The sequence below is a fragment of the Rhincodon typus genome, chromosome 31 (genome assembly GCF_021869965.1).
Source record: "Rhincodon typus isolate 14 chromosome 31, sRhiTyp1.1, whole genome shotgun sequence".
NCBI classification, from domain to species: Eukaryota; Metazoa; Chordata; class Chondrichthyes; order Orectolobiformes; family Rhincodontidae; genus Rhincodon; species Rhincodon typus.
In genome coordinates, this window is record NC_063362.1 from 6,326,527 (window position 1) to 6,337,488 (window position 10,962).

At 43.8% G+C, this 10,962-nt stretch overlaps 1 protein-coding gene across 1 annotated transcript in view; it reads right to left on the reverse strand.

Moving 5' to 3' along the window:
- h6pd (hexose-6-phosphate dehydrogenase (glucose 1-dehydrogenase)) overlaps window positions 1-10,962 on the reverse strand; it is a 68,016-nt gene that overhangs the window by 47,610 nt on the left and 9,444 nt on the right. The window lies entirely within an intron of this gene.

Genomic DNA, 10,962 nt, shown 5'->3' on the forward strand with positions numbered 1-10,962 from the left:
GGTAGGCCCGAAACGTCAGCCTTCCTGCTCCTCTGATGCTGCTTGGCCTGCTGTGTTCATCCAGCTCTACACCTTGTTACCTCAGATTCTCCAGCATTTGCAGTTCCTACTATCTCTGAAACAACTTTAAATGACATGTCATTTCTCCAGTAAACATAAAATACTGGGGCTGCTGGAAATATGGAGAGAAACAGAAGTGTTGGAAGTATTTAGCAGGTACTACTCTACTGTTTATACTCCCTCTGGACAAATGCTTGGTCAATTTGCTACGACTATTGCTACTTCCTTTGTCTTATGATCCACAACATCTCAATCACTTGATATTCCCATTCTCTGCCCTATCCCTGAGCTTCCCTTTCATTGTTTCTTTGCCCATCCCCAGAAGTGTCAAACCCTTCACATCTCAACCTTCCTTCAATTCAAAAGAAGAATCTTAATCAACAGGAACCATTAACTCTGTCTCTCTCTCTCTACAAACGCTGACAGATCTACAACAGTATTTCTAGCCGTCTGTATTCCACACAATGTATTTTCTCCATCTTGGTTGTCCAAAAGTGCTACAATAGACAGATACTTGACCAGTCGGGAATCAAGGGTAATTCTTTATTCATTCACACAATGTGGCCATCTCTGGCTAGACTGGCAATTTATTGCCCATCCCTAATTGCCCAGGGGGCAGTTAAGAGTCAACCACATTGCTGTGGGTTTGGAGTCACATGTAGGCCAGACCAGGTAAGGATGGCAGTTTCCTTCCCTAAAGGGCATTAGTGAACCAGATGGGTTTTTCCAACAATCAGCAATGGATTCATGGTCATCATCAGACTCTTCATTCTAGACTTCTTTTATTAAATTCAAACCTCACCATCTGTCGTGGTGGGATTTGAACCCAGGTCCCCAGAACAACACCTAGGTCTCTGGATTAACAGTCCAGTGATAATACCATTAGGCCATCAGGTCCCCACAATGGAGAGGATGTAATGGAGAAAGGGCAGGAAAGTGAATGTGAGGAATATTGGATCCTATTGAACGGCAGCGCAGGCTCCAGATGACCTACACCTATTTCTTATGGTCTGATGGTCCAAATATAATCATTCACTTTCAAAATGCAGTTGTTGTTATATGTGCAAATGCAGCAGCCATTGTGAACCTTAGTTCCCTTCAGCAGGAAATGAGATGAGTGACCAGCAAATCTGTTTTTGTGGGATGAATTCAGGAATGAATATTAGCCAGGGCACTGGGGGGCATATGATTCTGTTCAGCAAATTGGTTACAAGTGCCTTAATAGACAGTCAGGGCAGGGCCAGCCACTGGAGATAAAGAAGGGCTGGAAGCTTTGATAACTACTCTGCTTCCCCCAGAGGTTTTGTAACTTTCCAAGAAAACAGTTGGCAGGCTGCATTCATTCATTAAAGTGCACTCACTCAATCAACTATATATTGACAAACACTGTATCACTGCTGAGTGCCCTTAACAAGAAACTAAAGAGACACATCTCCACAGGAGAGATGCCTAGAGTCGATGCACCCAAGATATTTGCAAATGCTTAGGCTTCACGATCGAAATGAATTTGACAAACTCACGAAACAGCATATACAATACCCAAACCAGAGATTAGGTTTCAGTGAGAGTCTTAGGCCTTTCCATAAAAACTTTAAATGAAGGAATTAAAAGATGCCAAAAAATAACATTGTTAGATACATTTACCCTCGCCTTTGCATCACAGGGTAAACCATTTCCCTCAGACATTGGAAATTTCTTTAACTGAAAGGTGGCCGGAATGACTTATGGAAAATCTCTCGTGCCACTCGGGCATTTAGCAGGTCAGCAACAGGGCCTTTCCCCCCTCCACTTCCTCAAGGTCTTGGACCATGGGAGGGAGGCACGGGAGAGGACAGTCATCTGGCCAATCAGCAGGGTCACTGCAGAGAGATGGTGACTTATACCACTGCTACCCCAACAACAAGCCACCAGGTGGAGGAGAGAGGCAGGCACTGGGGAGAGATGGTCACTTGTTAAACGATGGGTCATTAGCTACAACAGACAAGGAGATAGTTCTGAGCGTGCACCCCTTACCAATGCCAGGTCACTCGAGCAGCCACTCAGCCTTTGAATAAATGACGCTCACACTGACTTTCACCCGTCTCCAAGTTTGCTTGCTGCGCTCCCTGTACAGTGAAACTCTACTCGCTGCCAATCCAACACCCTGTGACAGGGTGAGTTAATTGGAAATTAATGTGCCCTCATTGAACAGCAGGAGAGGTTCGGCCAGCCCATGGGCAACATACAAGGGCTCTTGTGACACTGTGGTAGCATCCATACTTCTGAGCCGGGAGGACTGGGTTCAAGTCCCACCTGGCCCAGAAGCATGTCACCACATCGCTGAATTGGGTTGATTAAGGAATCTTCCCCAGGGCAGCAAGAACAATCAGAGGCGAGTCAGGAAGGTAGCGGACCTCCCACCCATTGTCCAATTAAATGCACCCGACCACCAAGCACCTCCCAGGGGAAGGGCACAAGGTCCTCCTTGTGTGTGTCTGTGGGGTCTCTTAATGTGACACTTGTCAATGAGAAAACTGACCACAGCAGCACCTAGAGGAGTATCACATGTTTTCAATGAAGCACCCTGCCCACAAAGCAAATTATCCCTCCCATGCTCTCACTCTGTAAATTAAAGAACATAGCCTCCTCCTGCTCGCTTTTACTATCTTTGTGTTCATCTCTCTCTCTCTCTATCCTACATCAGTCTCTTTCTTTCTCTTTGGCTTGACTTTGCAATGTCTTCCTCACCCCATTGTGCGTTTTAGCGGGACAGATGTTGCAAAGTGTGGAATGGTGAAAGAACTCAGCAACAACAAGCTCCCCCTTTAGGGTGGGAAATTCAACAAAAATGTAGCCCCCCCGGATCCCTTCCATGCTGACCCCCACTTCCAATGGTACATACTTTCCTCCTCCAAAACCTGGTTAAAATTGTGGTCCCTAACCCTACCACTAACCGCCTTCCATCTGGCTCCTATCACTACTCATACCTTTCCCTCTTTGAATCAGACACTGAAATCTTGTAATCTTCCCTTGCTCTATCATCAATTGTTTCATGTTTAATCCTTCATTTACTTCCACATCCCACAACCAAAGATAAGTGGTTGTTCCCTGACATTTTCTTCCAAAATGGTCTTCTTTTTCAAGAAATCAATTTAGAATGAGGAAAGAGCCCTCTTATCTCCCTACATCTCTCTCATGTGGTAGTGGGTGAGATAGTTTCTGCTGTTCCATAACCCATCACCTTACTTCCAGGTTTAACACATTGTGTTAATCTATAGTCTTGCTCCAATTCCCCACCTTCAAAAATCACTTGACACCATGCACCAAACATTCAGGTTTTGCCACTTGCTTAATTGTAGAACTATTATTTCCCCACAGTAATATTCATTAGTGAATGTAATAAATGTATGTAATTTCAATGTTGCATAACCAGAACTAAAATCACAACCTTTGTTATTGGATATAATGCATAATCGAATATCTAATACCCATTCCTCAATAAACACACTTGGAAATATGGCAATGGGTTATGGAATAACAGGAACTAACTATATCACTAGATCTTACATAAGGGAGAAATGAACAGACAAAATAGAAAGGTTTCTTTCCTCATTCAAAGTTGATTTATTCTTTAAAAATTGACATTCTGGAAGGAAATGTAAAGTAACAAGGAAGGGGGTCTCTGGCCTCTCATCACACAACTTTGAGTGTGGTGCCCTGTTCAATGTTTACTCCTTAATCAAAATCACAATAACATAATTATCATATAAGTAAACAGAAAGTGCTGGAGAAACTCAGCAGGTCTGGCAGCATCTACAGAGCAGGAAACAGAGTTAATACTTCAAGTCCAATGAGCCTTCTCCACAGATGCTGCAGGACTTGCTAGGCTTCTCCGGAATTTCTTTTCTCATTTCCAGAATCTGCAGTTCTTTGTTTTATTTCATTATCACATTGTTGTTTGCGAGGGCTTGCTGTTTGCAAATTGGTTGCAGCATTTCTTACATTACAACAGTGTTTACAATTCAAAAGGAGTTAATTGAATACAGTTGAAGCTGTGAAAGGTGCTACACAAAATTGTCAAGTCTTTCTTTTTCTTCCTTATTGAAGCTGAGGGTCAGTTCTATTTCCATGCTCCTGTATTCTGTTGGACATATCCCGACTTATTCTTTTGGAATTTTGTGAGTTTGAAGACTTATAACAAATGTGTTTTGCTGTTGATTGCTCTGGGGTGGATGAGTTCAATATTAGCAACTAGAGACATTGTACTTAGAAGTTGCACTGATGCAAACTTTACACCCAGCCATGCTCCCACCCTATCTCTGAAGCATCACAGTACAATCTTACATAGTCCACAATGGTTAAGACGAGAGGTGGATTGGCTAGGACTTTTTTCATTGGAGTGTAGGAGGTTGAGAGGTGACCTTATAGGGGTTTATAAAATAATGAGGGGTATAGCTAAGGTGAATGGCAGGTGTCTTTTCCCCAGGGTAGGAGATTTCACGACTGGGGGCATGTTTTTAAGGCGAGGGGAGAAACGTTTAGAAAAGACATGAGGGGCAACTTTTTTACACAGAGAGTGGTTTGTGTGTGGAATGAACTTCCAGAGGAAGTGGTAGAGGTAGGTACAGTTACAACATTTAAAAGACGTTTGGATAATTACATGAATAGGAAATGTTTGGAGGGAAATGGGCCAAATGCAGCCAGATGGGACTAGTTTAGCTTGGGATTATGGTCGGCATGGTCTGGTTGGACCGAAGGGCCTGTTTCCATGTTGTGTGACTCTATGACAATCAAATTTTGGACATCCCTGCTCAAAGCCTCACACAATTTCACAACTCAATCCAAATTTGCTTTCCAGCTTCACCACTAAAATGGCTGGTGTAAGTTGGGGGCCTGATGCAGTGAAACCATCTCCCACATGCAAATTGAAAATACACCAAAATATTCAACAGGTTTTCAAGAACAGATTTATGGAAATGCCAGCAAAGTTGCTGAAATATAAATGTGGCATGCTGGTTCTGCTGAGCAAATCATACGATGCAGATTCTGTCCCTGAAAGGGTTCACCAAACTACATATGTTATTTGTTTCAATGAATATCAGGAAAATGGGAATAGCACAGCTTGGAAATGTAGTGGAGATCTCTTCATGCCAAATTTTACTCCCTCCCTGTGTCTGGTCATCTCATTTTCATACTCAAATGCTAAAATTCATTTCACATCCCTACTCAGAACACCATAGTAAAGCTACTAGTAAATCAACAACTATTGATTTAAAAATTATGTTTCACCCATATTTGAATCCAGCAGACCCGCAACAGTTCTATAAAAGGCCAGAATTTTCCCATTTGCAATTAAATTGTCTTGGTCCAGTCTGGCACAGCTTAGAGCAACTGACTTTTCTCAAGCAATTTGCCATTCTCCGTCTCAGTAATTATGCAGTCTTCCTCAAGAACTTACGTGGCAAGTGAAGTTGGCTTTCTGACGTACACGCCTCTGGAGCCATAACTAAAGCCTAACTGCACAGCACTTCAGATGTTATGAGCTAGGAACTGGCTTGACCATTATCACCAAAGACATAACCCAGGAAGTTTGCTCGCTGCTTTCCAGACAGGGCCCTGGGGGTGCTAGAGGACAAGGTGGCAAAAAGGAGGCCAGTCCTTTTCCCTGAAATTGCGAAAAGAGGCCACACCATCAGGCCCAGCCACTCTGGACCTAGGGAGCAGCCCAGTGAGTGCTGGGGGAGAGAGGCAGCTGACAGAGCAGATTAAGTGATCGGAATGTATCCTGAGTGAAAAGAAACAGCCAGCAGGGCAGAAAGAAGGTTAGTAGCAGGATCTCTGCAGGATAAGAAGCACCAGCTTCTCTCTGCTCCGACACACTCACACGGCCACAACTCACTCTAACTCTGCCACTACAAACACCTCCAGCCCAGGCACATGCGTCATAACTCTCACTGTCACATGCTTCATGTTCACCTAACAGCTCTCATCCTTTCTCCCCTCCCCCAACTCCAGTGGGACAGTCAGTCCTTTCCAGTTTGGCAATTAGAGACACACCATTGTCTGCTATTCTCACATTCCGATCACTTAATCTGCTCTGTCAGCTGCCTCTCTCCCCCAGCACTCCAAACCCCCTCCCCACCATAAATGCTGTCCTCTCCACACTTCACATCAGCTCTGATAAAGAGTCATCTGGACTTGAAACATTAGCTTGCTCTCTCTCTATAGATGCTGTCTGACCCACTGCGGTTTCTAGCTCTCATCCACCTCATCCTCCCAAATTATTCACCCTTCCTGCCCTCTGCACTTTCTGCTCATTCACTGAGGATAATTCACCACTGCTCCTGCTCAGGGGTCAACACAAACTGCTCCTCCATCTTACTCAACCACCCCATTCAGTTACACTGCAAGAAAGTATTGGCCCAGAGCCCAGAGTGATGTCTCCTGGCAGATAAACCTGTAATTCCTGGATTGCTTGCCCCCTGAGCTGCTAAACTGACCCTGGCCCAGAGCACAGGCTACAAGATCACCAGGCTGTGGTCTCTGGTAGGACCAAGAGTGACTGATCATGGTTGAGGACTGGAATAGGACCAGCACATCAATTGTCTTTGGTGATATCCAGAAACTAACTGTCATTCCCCTTCACCCCAGTCAGGACTGTTCCCCTTCACACATGGCTGTTCCCTTGAAGTGCATGCAGTATATTTACTGTGTAAAGTACTGGCACTATCTTCATTTTCAACACTGATGAAGCGCAGGGTCAAATCCATTCCTTGTCTGAGTGACAGATTGACTGGTCAGTGCTCCCCGTCAATAATAATGACTGACCTCTCCCTCTGCACTGAAAACTAACACAAGCACAGAGTCTGGCAGCCTGTAACTGAGCACTGAAAACCTGCTGTGCTGAGAAACCAATGTGAAGTAGACAGGGGCTGGCAGCTTCCAAGAAAGTGGAAATGTAACTCCAGCGCTGAGAGCAAGCTAAGAGCCATAAGAGTCCGTGTGAGTGGATGAAATGTCCAGAAGAATGGTGGTGATGGAATGCTGAGAATGTCATTCTAAAGAAGTGGCTTCACAATGGCCAGGGCAAATATCCAGTGAGCTGCAGCCACCCAGCAATCCATTTGGATTTGGGAATTTGTGCCCACCTTGTGTCTCAGTAGACAACAGGAGAACTGGAAGTGGTGTATAAATAGGGGGAGTTGGAGATTAATTCAGATGCAAAGGCAAAGAATAAGGTGGTTATCACTGAGTGATGAGATCCTGATATTGTTATTTGAGGCTTGAGGGAAAAATCAGGAAAATCTTTCTCAACAACAAAAATATCATTTTTTCATTCTCACTGTTTTTCCCGTCTATTCCAGCATCACTGACACCACACAAAGGAAAAGGAACAAAATTCCACCATAATATTGTTTTTAAATCAGTCTAACTCAATTTGCCCACTTTTGATAGGCGAGTGTATTAATGCGAAGGAACCAAGGCAGGTAAATGGAGTTAAGGTACAACCTGTAATTCCATAGCAGTGCAACTTTGATGGGTTGAATGGCCTCCCTTCCTTTGCTCTGTACTGAGTATATGAGCACAAATTCAAGTGGTAAATCAGATGCTAAAGGATGCCTTGCTCTAAGAACACCTAATGTAGGTACTCTAATGTAGGTGATTGGAAATTTAGTAAGAAAGCTTGCATCTTTGAGTTAAGTGAAAGTGGACTTGCAACAATACTTAGAATCCCTACAGCATGGAAACAGGCCATGCAACCCAACAAGTCCACATCAACCCTCCGAAGAACATCTCTTCCAGACCCATCCCCTACTCTATCTCTATAATCCTCCATTTCCATGCCTATGCACCTAACCTACACCCCTGAAAACTACGGGCAATTTAGCATGACCAATCCACCTAATTTGCAAATCTTTGGACTGTGGGAGGAAACTGGAACACCCGGCAGAAACCCACACAGACACGGGGAGAATGTGCCAACTCCACACAGACAGTTGCCCGAGGCTGGAATCGAATCTGGGTCCCTGGTGCTGTGAGGCAGCAGTAGAGCTAACCACTGAGTCACCATATCGCCCTTGGCTTTAATGGCTTTAAGACATGTATTTTGTCCTGTTTTATTTTGAAGCGAGGTATTAAGACAGAAGCGCTGACCTGTCTATTCAAAGCCAATAAAATAAACTGCTTTGAGTCCTTGGGTTTTTTAAAAAGTTGGAACAATAAAAGCAGCCTGAATGGGTGGGTCAAGCTCCCACAGAACCAGCATTATTAATTTTAGCAGCTGCAGGTGTGTTGAAGCTGGAAGTGGAAGCTGTTTTCCCCTCTCTCTGTTATTGCTAAAAGCAAAAGTTCTCTTCCTGCTGATAGAATTGCATGTGAGACAATCAATTTTATGAATTTGTCTTCGTTCAGGGGTGTATATAGGATATTACTATATTGGAACAGTTACTGCTTAGTAGTTAAATAATCTACTATTCTGTTAAGTTTTCCAATAGAGTTAAGTTATTCCAATTCTTTCTTTTGTTTGTATTTTATCTATAGTGTACGAATAAAGTGTGTTTTGCTTCAAATCCACGAGTTTGACTAATCGAGTTGTATCTGAAATGCAAAACCTTACACTTACTTTTAAATAAGAAAAAGTTAGGGTCGAGACTATCTTATTAATATATTTTGACGGGCTTTGGTCTGGTCCATAACAGACACCATTGAAATATAACACATTCACTACTGTATAACTACAGTAGAAATAAGCTCAGTACAAGGACAAAGATTAATCAATCTCTGTTTCTCTCATTCCAAAGACTGGACTGAAGGTTTCTACAGACCTGAGAGCTGATCCAAGTGGTGTCTCTGAACAGTGGTTTCTCTTTGCAAACCAGATGGGAATAATGGACAGGGATTGTTATTTGGGATGTCGAAAGGGTAGTCGAAAGCAGCATTATGGAAGCTCAGAAGAAAGAAGGATTTGTAGAAAAGTTGAAGTCCGGGCAGATTTAGGGAATGCATATTTCCCTGTGACCTCCCCAACCTCTCCACCATTGTCATCTCTTCCATCTGCAGACACCCACCTCCTAAGCCTTGGCACTTGTGTGCAATTAACTGGACTCTTGCAAATCCGCCATCTGCTTCCACCCCACTAAGGAAGACAAGTCTTCAGATAGTGAAACCCTAAATGTTAGGATTCTGTCTCCAATTCCTGCTCCTTTTCCAATTTGTCTGACAGACCTCTGGTCTGACCACACATCAGTCCTCCTAATACCACCTACCTTGGTTCTGTGTCAACTTTTATGTAATATATAATGCACTTGTGAAAGGCTGTTCGCCATCTTCATACATTATACATGCTAAATAAAAACAACTTGTTGCTCTATTATAGTGAGGCTGTTGTACACTTAAAAACGACAAATTAGACGTTTCATACTAAAAGCTTTGTCAGCCTTGCCAGGTGCTGGTGTCTGAAAGTTATTTTTGAAGCATCCTCCAGTTGTTTTACAAGCATTTTTCTTTCACGAGGTCCCAGATCTAAGTTAGCCACCCAGTGTTTTTAAAGTTTTAGCAAAGATTTGTAGCTCGGGTTGTGGATGAGGTTGTTGACTTGCTCACCGAGCTGGCTTGTTTTCAGTCAAACATTTTGTCACCGTGCTAGGTAACATCATCAGTGAGTCCTCTGATGAAGCAATGTTATTCTACTCCACTTGGAATTTATACTGTCAGGTCTGATATAGTGAGTAGTGTCATTTCCGGTTTTGATCTGTATGGGTTTGTATGTGGGGTCCAATTCTATATGTTTGTTGATTGCATTACGGGAGGAGAACCATGCCTCTAGGAATTCCCGGGCGTGTCTATGTTTGGCTCGGGCTACTACAGTTACATTGTCTCAGTGAAACTGATGGCCTTCCTTGTCTGAGCGTACCGATATTAGGGAAAGTTTGTCGAGTCATTTTGCTGCTAGCTGATGTTCGTGTATTCTGACAACTAGTTTCCTTCCCGTCTGTCCGATGTAATGCTTATGGCAGTCGTTGCATGGTATTTTTTACAAAAACAAGCCAGCTTGGCGAGCAAGTCAACAACCTCACCCAGCGTTTTACAAGCCAAACCTGAAAGGGCAGCACGGTGGCTCAGTTGTTAGCACTGCTGTCTCACAGCGCAAGGGACCCAGGTTCACTTCCAGTCTCAGGTGACTGTTGGTGTGGAGTTTGCACCTTCTCCCTGTGTCTGTGTGGGTTTCCTCCCACAGTCCAAAGATGTGCAGGTTAGGGTGGATTGGCCTGGCTAAATTACCCATAGTGTCCAGGGATGGACAGGCTAGGTGGGTTAGCCATGGGAAATGCAGGGTTAGAGATAGGATAGTGGATGGGTCTGCGTGGGATGCTCTTCGGATGGTCAGTGCGGATTCGATGGGCCAAATGGCCTGCTTCCACACTGTAGGGATTCTATGATTCTGTTGGTGAAAAGCTGCTCCCTTTAACTACCCAAAACACAGAAACTGTTCTGATGCATGAGGATATAATCAGGAGCCACTGAACGGCTTTTCTTCACACTCTTAGCTGGGCAAGTAATTTTTGGAGTAAATGTATAATTCTAATTTGGATAAGCCTCTCACATCTAAGGAAGAGGTGGACCTGCCACCAAAATTTGTCTCAATAATTCAGAGTGTCTATATTCGGCCAAACACACGCAAATTTTGTGCCAATCAGCCGAAGCCGTCAGTGAGAGCTGCCAGTTCCTGCAGCAAAGGAGTGATGGTGAGCAGGAATGATGGTGTTACAGCTGATTGCATTGAGACAATAGGAATGGTGCAAGGCATTGGCACAGGGAATAGAATGAGAGAGACAAGAAGGACCAAGGAAAGTAAAAGAAAGGGTGGAGGGGAATGGAGGGCCAAAGAAAAAGACCGGGAATGTTTGCTAGACAACAAGGTGC